This window comes from Eptesicus fuscus, chromosome 10 (assembly GCF_027574615.1).
Source record: "Eptesicus fuscus isolate TK198812 chromosome 10, DD_ASM_mEF_20220401, whole genome shotgun sequence".
Classification (NCBI taxonomy): Eukaryota; Metazoa; Chordata; class Mammalia; order Chiroptera; family Vespertilionidae; genus Eptesicus; species Eptesicus fuscus.
The window spans coordinates 48,476,970-48,490,887 of record NC_072482.1 but is presented as its reverse complement, the minus strand read 5'-3'; positions in this window follow the sequence as shown (position 1 = coordinate 48,490,887).

Here is a 13,918-nt window from a genome sequence, read left to right as displayed (position 1 = left end):
AGAAAGATAACAAATGAACACCTTGAGCCAGCAAAGCTTGAAGCCAGATATCTATCCACCCCTGGGCTTTTGAAAATGATCTGAGCTGTTATTTTTATTTGTAATACTGAGTAACTTTGAATGCATCTTAGAGCTTAGTCTATGCGGGTTTATTTTGATAAAGTTTGAATTGTATCTGTATCTCTCATTTTCATGTATCCTGTTTACATGTAGAAAAAGTGATTACCAAGATTACAATTTAGTCTCCTAGTGAGTTAAGTGTTTGAATGGAAAGTGTTGAATTATTATGCACACATGTATACAGACATCTATAAAATAATTGTAGAACATTGTATTTGGCACCCAGTTTTCAAAAGGGAGAAATTTTCCCAAGAACCATGCAATTCCCTGCAATTTCCCAAGTACCATGCAATACTTGCTCTCACTAGCCTGACCTGTGTGAAGGTGCTGGGTCTGACCAGCAAGCAGCCCCTGAGTGACAGATGAATGATTACGCTGACACAAGATTGCTGTGAAAGAGAGGGCTAAGGGACTGCCTGGCTATAGGAACCAGACAGCCTTATTCACCTGCCTCTTTAAGCTTTTATTGTAACAGCAGTTTGAGATAAAGTTTAACTTTTAGATACAATCAGTAGGGTAAGCAGTCTTGGGAGGACACATGCGTCTGCAGTGTCCTTTAAGCAAGGGCATCTAAAGATTAAGCATAAAGATTCCAGAAAACACCCAAGAATCTGCATGTGCACAGTCTTGTTTGGAAAGGTCAAGAAACAATTAGGGGTGGTCGCCTTCAGCCAACTCCCCTAGGTTGGAATCTCCTCCTTACAAACTTTCCAACCTGTTTTCCTGTGCTTCCACACATGAAAGTATTTCATTGTTGACATATAAAAGCATCTGCTGGTGTAAAAGACATCAACAGATGTGGTCAATACCAGTAGATTTTTAGAAGGTAGATTTCCCCAAAGTATACCTTGTGATTTTCATGTCACATCAAAAAGTAACTCTGGATCCAAATTGCTTTCTATTATATGTACTTCCATAACTATCTCTGAGAAGTTAGTCCAGGGATCCTGCTCAGGAAATAGAGTTTGAAGTTTCAGCAATAGATGTTGTAAAATATATGGTTGCCTGAGCAGGGAGAAAGCAGCTATGTACCTCAGAGAAGTTAACACTAATTGTTCTGAGTAGAGGTAATAACAAGGACACCTATTATGGGAACTCAGACACTTGCCCCCTAAACCTACTTTTCAAGATAGAGTTAAATAGTGGGAAGTAAACAAAATTTCCTTTTCTTCTTCTCATATACTAAATCAATTAATTTATTTAGGCAATAGAACTGTTTTTGCTCCATTTCCCTCTCAAATGCTTTGCCTGCAATACTCCAGGCAATTCCAGCCTTGAATTTCTCTTGAGAATACAGTTCATGCTGAGAAACGCTGCATTTTCGGCATGTTTGGTAATATAGAAAAATAGATACCAGAGTCATATAGACTCATTTGATCAATATGTAATATACATTTAAATTGCGGGCAATCTGAAACTTTAATGTGAGGCTCCAATATAAAGCTGTCTTTCATAAACACAAAACAGAAAAAGGTAAGTAAAACCCAAAGGTACCATTGACAGATTTCCTCCCTTCATTACAAATGTAGTGAGGTCATTAGGGGCATTACCCAATGAACTTTTTACCCATAGTAAAAAGGGAGAATGAAAGATAAAAGTAATGATGGAAGGAAAAAAATAGAGGGTATGAGGCTGGGAGGAAGGACAGGCAGGAGGAAGGAATGGATAGATGAAGAAAGGCAGGCAGTCACAAAGGAAGGAAAAGAGATGAAAAAATAAAGTTTTTGAATGATCTTTACTTATCCTTTAGCTTAAGAACTAAGTAGCCGAAACCGGTTTGGCTCAGTGGATAGAGCGTCGGCCTGCGACTGAAAGGTCCCAGGTTTGATTCCGGTCAGGGGCATGTACCTTGGTTGTGGGCACATCCCCATTAGGGGGGTGTGCAGGAGGCAGCTGATCGATGTTTCTCTCTCATCAATATTTCTAACTCTCTATCCCTCTCCCTTCCTCTCTGTAAAAAATCAATAAAATATATTTAGAAAAAAAAAAAAAGAACTAAGTAAATTGGTTGATCAATCTCACTTGAGGAAAACACCTAAAACAATATTATTTTATTTCAAAGTTAAATAATTTAAAAAATAAAGCTCATATACTAGAAAATGTTACATTGTGGCAATAAAATTATTCCAGATTAATTATGTTCTATAATATATGATAATTTGAATTAAATTATCTGCTGAAAATTTTACAGTAAAATAATCACTTAACTTTTAAAATTTAGAACTGTAATGACAATTTCATTTTAAATGATTTTTGTTAATCACTCATATGTGGTTGAAATTCTAGGAGGTTCTGAAAAGCTAAATAATATTCAAACATAGGCATTCTATACTTTTCAGAAATAAGTTTTTAAAATTATGATCTTCATACCCTTATGTAAGTTTTGATGCTAGCAAGACTTCTTTTTTAGAAAAAAAATATTTCCTGGTTTATTTTTGAAGATTAAATGATATAAATGTGAACATGTAGCTACAGAAATAACCCAGTTTTATTCCTCAGGTTACAGAACCCATTTTTTTTTTTTTTTTAGGATAAGACATAATTTAGTGACATATAGTTCCTTTGCAATTGACTGGTTGAAAAATGATAGCTGCATTTATGATTCAATCTATAAAGAATATGTAAGTTGCATTTTGCAAAGACTTAAAAGATTATTTACTCTTCAGATAATACCCTCTGTAATGCATTTTTGCAAAGTTTCCCTGTAAATTGATAAATTGTTCATGTCAGATTTACAACATTGTTAATGCCAAATATTTCAGTATTTGATGTAGAATTCTCCACCATCGTTTCACTGGCTAAGAGAATTCTACTCTGAGCTGTTACACTAAAACTCAGTGACGTTTTCTGGCATGGGAAAGAGCAACAGAATATTAACCTGATTAAACATTTATAAGCACATCACTGCTTTCTTACTACATACAGCAATGATTTTCAACTGGTGTTCCATGGCAAACTGGTGTGCTGCAATAATTTTTAAAACGTGCAATACCTCACTCTTCAGTAAGGACCACTGATCTCCTTTCCTTTTGATTCTAAAATTAAAAAAAAATAGATATATGACAACAGCCAGCACAACAATAGCCATCCAGTGTGAATAAATAAAATTTATACCTTTTTTTTTCAGATCAGCAAAAACATATTACTTGGTGTGCAGCTGACTTTTATTTTCTTTTCTTATTTCTTACTAGAGGCCCGTTGCACGAAATTCGTGCACAGAGATGGGGGGTGTCCCTCAGCCCAGACTGCACCCTCTCCAATCTGGGACCCCTCGAGGGATGTCCGACTGCCCGTTTAGGCCCGATCCCACTGGGATCAGTCGGACATCCCTCTCACAATCCAGGACTGCTAGCTCCCAACTGCTCGCCTGCCTGCCTTCCTGATTGCCCCTAACTGCTTCTGCCTGCCAGCCTGATCACCCCCTAACCACTCTGCTGCCAGCCTGATTGATGCCTAACTGCTCCCCTGCCAGCCTGTTTGCCCCCAACTTCCCTCCTCTGGCGGCCTGGTCACCCCTAACTGCTCTCTCCTGCAGGGTTGATCACCTCCAACTGCCCTCCCTTGCAGGCCTGGGTCCCTCTCAACTGCCCTCCCTTGCAGGCCTGGTGCCTCCCAACTGCCCTCCCCTGCTGGCCATCTTGTGGTGGTCATCTTGGTGTCCACATGGGGGCAGAATCTTTGACCCCATGGGGCATCCATATTGTGTGTTGGAGTGATGGTCAATCTGCATACTACTCTTTTATTAGATAGGATAGAGGCCTGGTGCAGGGGTGGGGGCCAGCTGGTTAGCCCTGAAGGGTGTCCCGGATCAGGATGGGGGTTCCCTTGGGGCGTGGGGCGGCCTGAGCAAGGGGCCTGTGGTGGTTTGCAGGCCAGCCACGCCCCCTGGCGACCCAAGAGGAGGCCCTGGTATCTGGAATTTATTTACCTTCTACAATTGAAACTTTGTAGCCTGGAGCGGAGCCAAGCCTCCTGCTCGCTCCGTGGCCGGCAGCCATTTCTGTTGGGGTTAATTCACCTTCTATAATTGAAACTTTCTAGCCTTAAGCGGAGGCCTGGGCCTGGCCAGGGTGTGTGGAAAGCTTTGTTTTCCCTGTTGCCGGGGGCAACCCTGGCCTGCTCTCTCCAGTTCTGTGGCTGCCACCATTTCTGTTAAGATTTGTTTACCTTCTATAATTGAAACTTTGTAGCTTGAGTGGAGGCTTAGGCCTAGCAAGGGCAGGCAGAAAACTTGGCTTCCTCTGTTGCCTGGGAAACCTTGCTCTCTGTGGCTGTAGCCATCTTGGTTGGGTTTATTTGCATACTCTCCCTGATTGGCTGGTGGGCATGGCTTAGGTGTAGCGAAGGTGCGGTCAATTTGCATATTACCCTTCTATTATGTAGGATTTTTATTATTATTATCATTTTTAAATTGATTTTGAGGAGGAAGGGAGAGCGAGAGACAGACAGAAACATCTATGATGAGAGAGAATCATCGATTACCTGCCTCCTGCATGGACAATACTGGGGATGGAGCCCTCAACTTGGTCATGTGTCCTGACCAGGAATTGAACCATGACCCTCACCTGCTGGGCAGTGCAGCAGAATTTTAGTAATTAGTTTATGTGTGCTAGGAGATGAAAAAGGTTGAAAATCTATGCAATAGCCATATTTTCTCTTTCTTTTTTTAAAATTAATCTTTATTGTTGAAATTATTACAGTTGTCCCCTTTTTTCCCCCATTGTCCCCTTCCACCCAGCTCCTGCCCCTTCCCCAGGCCTTCACTGCACTACTGTCTGTCCATGGGTTATGTATATATGCATATAAGTTCTTTGGTTAATATAATTCTGCTCACCTCACCCCCTCTTTTCCCTGAAATATAGTCATCTTTTATGAGTAACCAAGCTGTAAAACTACCTTGTGTAGAACAATTCTATGATGTTCCTAATAGAGTATATTCCTGCACTTGAAGATGTCATTATCACCCATCCATCAACCATAGTGAAGTTATGAAACTTCATATTACCAGAGGCCTTGACATTGCATTGCTCACTGTTTGTTCTACTTGTCAGCACTTTATGTCACTAATGGACAGGGAGTCATATTCAAAATCTCATTTTTTCTCATAATGGAGATATATTTTTTCCCATTCAATCATCTGCTCATGTGGTTTATAATAAGCCTGAGGGTAAACAGCCAAATCTGGGTAATAAGGTCTGTTGAGCTTGACTGAAGAATGGTATTAGATGATGGAGCTAATTTCTGTACCCTGATAATGCATTATTCTGTTATGTTTATGCTTTGCAGTTAATAATAAAGGAGAATCTTGAAATGTGATAATATGTTTGAATTTCTGTTAACTTACACTAAATAGTTATAAAAGAGAAGTTATTAATTTATTTTATGCAAATAATCGGATACTATTGAGGGAGAGCAAATTTGTTATTGAAGGTAAATGGATATTTAGAAGAAAAAAGTCTCCCAAACTCCTGCTATAAAGACAAGTTTTTCACACACACACACACACACACACACACACAAACACACACACGTACACACATATGTATATATATTAATATTTTATTTTATTTTTAATTATCATCTGAGGATATTTTTTTCCTACTGATTTTTTGAGAGAGTGGAAGGGAGTGGTAGAGACAAAGAGAGAGAAACATCAATGTGAGAGAAACACATTGATTGGCTGCTTCCCGCACAAGCCTGCAACCAAGGTACATGTCCTTGACTGGAATCAAACCTGGGACCCTTCAGTCTGCAGGCTGACAATCTACCCACTGAGCCAAACTGGCGAGGGCTAAAGACAAGTAATATTTAATACAAATATTGTTTTTTCAATGGCATCTTACAGGAACCAAATAACATTCTTAGCTAATCAACTCTGATTTCTGCATGAATGACAGGCAGTGCTGGGAGAAATGACTAGAAAAATTTTTCTTTTGAAAATGAGAATTAGGTTGAAGCTAATTTTCAAGTGTTCCCTGAAAATTCTACTTAGCTAATCTGGTAAAAAGAGATGATGCAGCACCTTCTAATGACTCGACTAAATAGCAGCTCTGCTTTGGCTCACAGTTCACGGGCTAAACTTACCACTTTAGTTCTTTTGCAGAAAATTAGAAAGAGAGAGAGAAAGATTGATATTAGTTTTGAATCAGATAGGCCAGAGATTACAATAACTAGGGGCCTGTGCCTTGTGTGACTGGGAACCAGACTGGTACTCTATTAGGGCAGTTGGCTGGATGTGAGAAGGGACTATTTTCTCAATTTAATTTTGTATGTTGGAGTTTTTTTTAGTGTTGTTTGTGTTTTTTTTTTCAATCATCAAATGATTATGGATAGACCTCAATAATGAAAGAATGAGAGGCAATGTTGATAATGAGAGTCATATAGGGGTGTGTAGTGGGTTGAATGGTGACCTTTAAAATAATATATCCATGTCCTAACCCCTGGAACCTACAAACATCCTACTTGGAAAAAGGTCTTGCAGATGTAACTAAGTATCTTGAGATCATCCTGGACTATCCCGGTGGTCCCTAAATCCAATGACAAATTCCTTATAAAAGACACACAGAGGTGAGAAACAGAGAAGAGAAGGCCTTGTGAAGACGAAGGCAGATTGGAGTGATGCAGCCTCAAGCCATGGGACCTCTGGAGAGGCCAGAAGCAGGAAGGGTAAAGAAGGATTTTCCCCCTAGAGTCTCCACAGTGAAACCAGCCCTGCTGATACCTTGATTTCAGACTTCTGGCATCCACAATGACGGGAGAACACATTTCTGTTTAAGGCCCCCAGTTTGTGGTCATTTGCTACAAGCAGCCCAAGGAAACGAATACAAGGTGATGTGGTCACCACAGTCTCTCTTCTCTGAAGCTCCAGAAGGGCTGATGAAGGAGGCCTCATGACACATACATACTAGCACAACTGACAGTCTCCTGGGAAGGCAGCATTGTTTAGATACTGGTACACAGTCTACCCAAACCACACTTTCCCCCGACCAAGGTTTTAACATCTGGGCAAGTGCACTTGGAGGCAGCCCTTACACAACTTTGTGATAAACTCTTTGAGGCTTGGATAGATAATGGCCTATAGCAAATGGATATGTTGAGAAAGTAAAGGAAGACTATGCATTTCCCCCTTGGAGCTGTTTGAGTTAGAATAGACAGGATTTTCATATTTTTGTCTTTATTTTTCTGTTATACATTTTAAATAATATTTATTGTGATTTCTTCTTTGAAATTACCAAATTACAAAAGCATCATTTGTTTAGTTTCTTAGGTAATTTGTTGTCAATTTCCAAGTGTCTTTCATTATGGCCAGAGAATTTACCCTTTAATTGTTGGTTTTGTTTTTTTGTATCTTTTGAGATTGCTATTAAGATAAACATATGGTTAGTTTCGTGTATGCTCTATATAAGTTTAAAAATAGTATGTACTCTATTTTGTTCAGTGCAGAATTGTTTGGTTATTAAAGTCTTCTATGTCCTAATGTAAGGAGGACTTGTATTACTTGTCTTGGTTTCCAAGAGAAGTGTGTAAAACTTTCCATTATAAGGGTGGATTTACTAATTTCTTCTTGTAATACTATCGACTATTTTCTTATAAGTTTTAAAGTCATATTGATAATTCACCATCTAATTAATTGCTGTATAATCTTCTGAAATGTTTCTTTGATCAACATGTGAAATCCTTGTTATTGCTTTTAATGATTTTTCACTTTAAATTCTATTTTTTCTAATATTAGTTTTATTACATCAACTTTATTTTGGTTATTATTTGATGGGTATTTTTTGTCCCTTTATATTTAAGTTTCACTCTTGTTATAATTCTACACCTAAAATCTTTAAATGTATGATTTGAGTGGTAAATTCTAGGAAACTCTAGTTGATTATTTTTTTCAAATCTTATTTCTTCTTTGTTTGTTTTTTATATCTTCACCTTTTATATCTCTTCTTAGATGGATTCATCAATCTTGTGTCTCTCCTACATTTCTCTTATTCTTTGTTTATTGGTGCAGCCTTCTCATAAAAAATTCCTCAGTTCAGTGTCAAAACCTGGTAATTAGTTCTTTAAGAGTTTCTGTTTAGCCCTTTGTGACATCTATTTGAGTGTTTATTCAATAGTGTCTTTCTCAAAATCTCTAATAGATTTATTTTCATGACTATTTTTTGATTCATTAACATGTGTCATCCTTTATCTCTCTAATGATATTTATAATGACTAATTTTCTAGTGTTTTTTTTTTTTTTAATGGTAGGTCAAACTTTCCTTTTGTAGATTTTGAAACCACTATTTTAAATATTTTTTTTCTTAAATATTTTGGATGGTGTATTTATCTTCTATGAAATGATTCCCCTGAACTTTCCTTAGTTAATTTTTGCCTTCTGGCTTCTACCTGTAATCTTAGGCATGCTACTTAAATCTCATCTGAAGTTTTTGACATGGCTATGTATTTATTAACTCTAATATATATTTTCTAATAGCTCTCTAGCTCCTATGGGAAGGCAGACATTTTATTATATGTTTAGTCATCATCTTGAAATTTTAAATGACATGAACTTTTGAGTCGATTGTTTTCAATAAAATAAAAAATAACAAATATATTGTTAAATATTATTTATTCTTTTACTATAACTTTATAAATTAGTAACAAATCTATCACTAATTACTATATAATCAAATATTTTCTATTATAATGCACTAAAAGTAAGTGCCTTGATAATGTTGCTCTTACAATTTACTAAACCCAAATGTTTGTTCATATTTGTAACTCTTTATTATAATCTTTAGAAATAACTTAATAATAAATTTGTTACTATCAAATTACTAATCAAATATTTTCTATTATACTGCATTAAAAATAAGTGTCTTGATAACTTTTGCTCTTGCAATTGACTAAACCCAAAGTTGGTTCACACTTTGGCTTATAGTACCTCCCAATATATATAATGACACTCTGAGTCAGAGGCCAGGGAAATTGGCATCTTCCATTCTAGCATTTGCTACATTGCCAATGTGAATAAATAGAAACTAGCAAGGTGACAGCATCAGAAAATAAGTTAAAAACAAATAAATTACATAGAAAGTATACCTCTTTATATATGATGTAATTGTGAATCATAGTTATATTTTTATTTACATTAGTAGCAATCTCATTTGCTTGCCTATGAGATAAAGGTTGCCAAATATGACCATTGTAAATGACACAGTAGTTCATGAGAGAATATTTATACAGAATTATACACTATCCTAGAATTACCATGCTTTTCTTAAAACATTCATTATCCTGAAAAGATACTGGAACTAGGCTGGGCTTATAAATTACACTGACATAGTGGGAAAGAGGGTCTCAGAAATAGTGTGGCGCTACAAGAATGTCAGCCCACAGGTTTATCAGAAATCTTCAGAGGATGGGAAAACAATCAAACAGAAAATGAATGCTTTTAATTCCGATACTCTACTACTTCCTGGTGTGTGAAAGGCATTGCTTCTGAAAAATTCAAAACACTGTCCAATGAACATCAAAGCAAGTACCCCAAAGTCTTTATTACTAGGAAAAAGTAAATGATTCTGCCCAATTAACTGTGGGAAAAGAAGGCAGGCAATACAATAAGAAATGTGAAGTAGGCCTGCCTTCATTCTCTCTCAATTACTGCCCTCAATGGCCACTGCTGAAAGCCCGGGTACAGAAGCCAAGGCAGTCACCACTTGCTCAGTAAACAGGCAAGGAAACAAATCACTTGGTGTTGAATATAAAGACTGAATACATTGCTCACAGGCATGAAGCAGAATTGGGGGAGCCAGGAATGTAGGTGATACGTATTTCATATATATATGTTCATATATATATTTTTTTATTGATTGCTTTAAAGAGAGAGGAAAGGAGATGGTGAGGGAGAGGAAGAGGAAGAGGGAGGGAGGAAGGGAGGAGAGAGAGAGAGAGAGAGAGAGAGAGAGAGAGAGAGAGAGAGAGAGAAACATTGATGTGAGAGAGAAACAAAACATAGACCGGATCAGTTGCATCCCGTAGGTTCCACAACTGGGATCAAACCCACAACCTGGTATGTGCCCTTACCGGGAATCAAACCAGGGACCTTATCAAACCAGGGACCTTTCAGTGCATGGGGCACGCTCAACCAACTGAACCACACCAGCCAGGGATGTAGGTGATATTTTCACAATTGCAAGAATACAGCTATTTAGTAATTTTCTTCTCACTTCACTTACTGCATGGGGCTTAAAACTTTTTGAAAAAATATTAGATGGCTTCTGACATATGAAGCTTGCCCATATCAGGTATGCTTGCAGAGTGGAAAGACTTCAGGAGGCGGGGAGGTTCCCAGATGTGCTTTTATTTGCTGTGGAAACTGGAACAAATAATTGTTTTTTAAGGCTCAACTTCCCCATTTAGAAAATAGGGTAGTATAAATAATTACAGCAGATAATGTGAGGATTATGAAATGGGCTAAGTGCCATTCCTGGGATGTGCCTTAAACCTCTCCCTGTAGTTTATCTCAACTATACATTGCATGCCTGACTTTTTAAAATGATAAGCAGGCATTTGAACATCCTCTGACCTGCTTTTATCATTTATAACTTATTAATATTCATTTTAATGATATGAATTTAATTCCCTGCTTATTTCTCTATTCATCCCAATCCCAAAAAGGGATTCACTTGACTACTTTTAAATGGACTGTATGCTGCTTGATTAATTAGCTGTAATTCTCTATTGTGTTCAGAACTTAAAATTTATACTGCTTTTAATATTGGACAGACTATTTGTAGAACCTTTACAAATATATATTTAAGTTAGAAGAGTTGTTTAGAGTCAAAATCTCAGTCCTAACTCATGTTTAGACAGGGAAAATAAGATTTTTTTTTCCCCTACTGTTAGCTTTGGGTGGAAACACTTACTTCAGAAAAATGCATTCTGGTTAATTTTTAAACTGTAGTGATTGGTAAACTTTGGTATTGAAACAATAAGCTGTGAAGTATTAAATTAATGAGCACAATTCATTAAAATAAATCTTGTTGTTAAGTTTGCTTTTACTTTTCACAAAATTATGCTATTTCTCATTTATTTATTTATTTTAAATTTAGATTTATCTTAATATTTTGTTTTTCTTAGTTATTCCAAACTTGATTGATAATGATTTCATATCAGTACTAAGTATTGGGATTAAATTTTTCATTTATATTTAATAGATTCATTCTTTCTTCCACCATCTGCCTTCTATTTATCCAGGTACATCCAGGTACATCTTTAGTCCACACTCACACACACACAGAAATGTGATGTTGTAGTTCACTTTTGTAACCCATTGTTTGGTTATAAACAATGAGGATGTCAGATCTTTCAGTTGTATTTGGTATCTTTTAGGAATAAAGATACTTATAATATGTAAATTTAATGTACAATTTAATTATAAGAGCAGTGCAAATATTAGGGTAAGCTCCTTTAACACAAAATAAAGTATTTTTAAATAATTTGTTTAAAAGGTTTAAATAGCTTCAGTTAAAATTTTCTATAAAATCTTACTAAATTTTAATATTCCTGTATTTAGAGAAAAGATCATACTAAATTTTATACATTACTAAATAAATCAATGAAGTATTTCCATTGTTCATCTATTTAAATTGAAAAACTATCAAGTATGAATAATTATTCCATTTTTCTACTCTATCAGCCTTTTCAGTATAATTTTTATTATTCTTTTAATAGTTACCCTGGAGATTATAATATGCATCCTTGACTTATTACAGTGTACCTTAAATTAGTTCATTAACTACTTCCACAAAATGCAAGCATCTTAGAAAAATTTAAGTACATTTTACCTTTTCCATCTTTTTCTTATCGTGTATTTTATTTCACATATATTATAAACTTCTCAGATATTATTATTGTTGTTTTAAACATTAATTTTATTTGACTTAGCTGAATCATTACTCTTTTAGTGCTCTTAATTCTTTCCAGTGACTCTTAGTTTCCGTCATCTTTAAGAACTAGCTTTGACGTTATTTTTATTGTGTTATCTATTGGCAATGAATTATTGCAGATTGTGTATATCCAAATAGGCTTTGGAAGGATTTTTTCTAGGTATGGGATAGTAGATGAAAAGAAGAGCTCTCTTTTACTTAAACATTTTAAAGATGCCATTCCTACTTCAGTGGGAAGGCATGGGGTGGGGCAGGGTAAGAGATCAACCAAAGGACTTGTATGCATGCATATAAGTATAACCAATTGATACAGACACTAAGGGGGGTGGAAGTGGATGTGGGGAGGTCAATGGGAGGGAAAGGAGACATATGTAATACTATATGTAACTAGAGGCCTGGTGCACAAAATTCATGCACTCGGGGAAGGGGGTCCCTCAGCCCGGCCTGCACCCTCTTGCAGTTTGGGAGCCCTCAGGGGATGTCAGCACTGCCATGGAGACGGGAGAGGTTCCCGCCACCACTGCTGCACTCGCCAGCCATGAGCCCAGCTTCTGGCTGAGCAGCACACCCCCTGTGGGAGCACACTGACCACCAGAAGGCAGCTTCTGCATTGAGTGTCTGGCCACTGGTGGTCAGTGAGCATCATAGCAACCGGTCGTTCAGCCATTCGGTCGATTTGCATATTAGCCTTTTATTATATAGGATACTTTAAACAATAAAAAAAAAATTGAAAACAAAACAAGCAAACAAAAAATAAAGATGCCATTCCTTGCCTTTTACTTTTATTCATTTCATGGAAAGGTCATTGATCAATTTATTTTTATTCTCTTGAAGGTAATGTAAATTTTTAAAGCATCTGAATTATCTTCACTGTCTTATTGTTTTCCAGAAGTTTAACCTGAGATGGTAAGATATAGTTATCTTAGTATATTTCTTGCTTAGAGTTCACAGTTTCTTAAACCAGTGGGTTAATGTATCTCATAAATGTAGGGACATTCTCAGTTATTATTACCCCTTCACATATTACTTCTTCCCATTCTTTCCATGGGACTTGAGTTTTATTATATCAGAACTATTAACTGTGTTCTACATGTTTCTTTTGTTATTGGCATTCTCTTTTCTCTCTGTCCTTAGTTTTGATATTCCCATTTAAATTTATTTCCTGTTCACTAATCCTCTCCTTTACCATGTTAGGTTGTTGTTAAGGGCAACCAATTAATTATTAATTTCAGATATATCATTTTTTCAGTGCTAGAATATCTATTTGACTTTATAGACTTAATTTGCCATTAAAATTATTTTCTATCTTTTCATATCTTAAAGGGAGGTGCTACCTTTTATACTGTCTTTTAAAAAAACTCAGACATAGTAACTAAATCATGTGATGAACTTTAACAATGGATACATGATGTATCATCCTTTAGATGCCCAATAGAACAATTGAACATGGAAAAATCACTTTTTTCTCTCTCTTTTTAAAATATGTTTTTATTAATTTGGAGAGAGGAAGGGAGAGGGAGAGAGATAGAAACATCAATGATGAGAATCATCAGTCAACTCCTCCTGCACACTCCCTACTGGGGATCAAGCCCCACAACCTGGAAATGTACCCTGGCAGGGAATTAAACCATGACTTCCCGGTTCATGGGTTGACATTCAACCACTGAGCCACACCAGCCAGGCAGTCTTTTTCTCTGAAAGGCCTATAATATTGTGACAAATAAAACTTTTTTCATCTTAGTAAAAGTTTAGAAAATCATATTAACTTAACCCTTAACTTTTAGTTGCATTTGTTACTTTAAAATAAAATTTATATTAAAGTGACAATAAAAAATAAGTAAACATTTATTAACAAAGTATGAATATTAAAA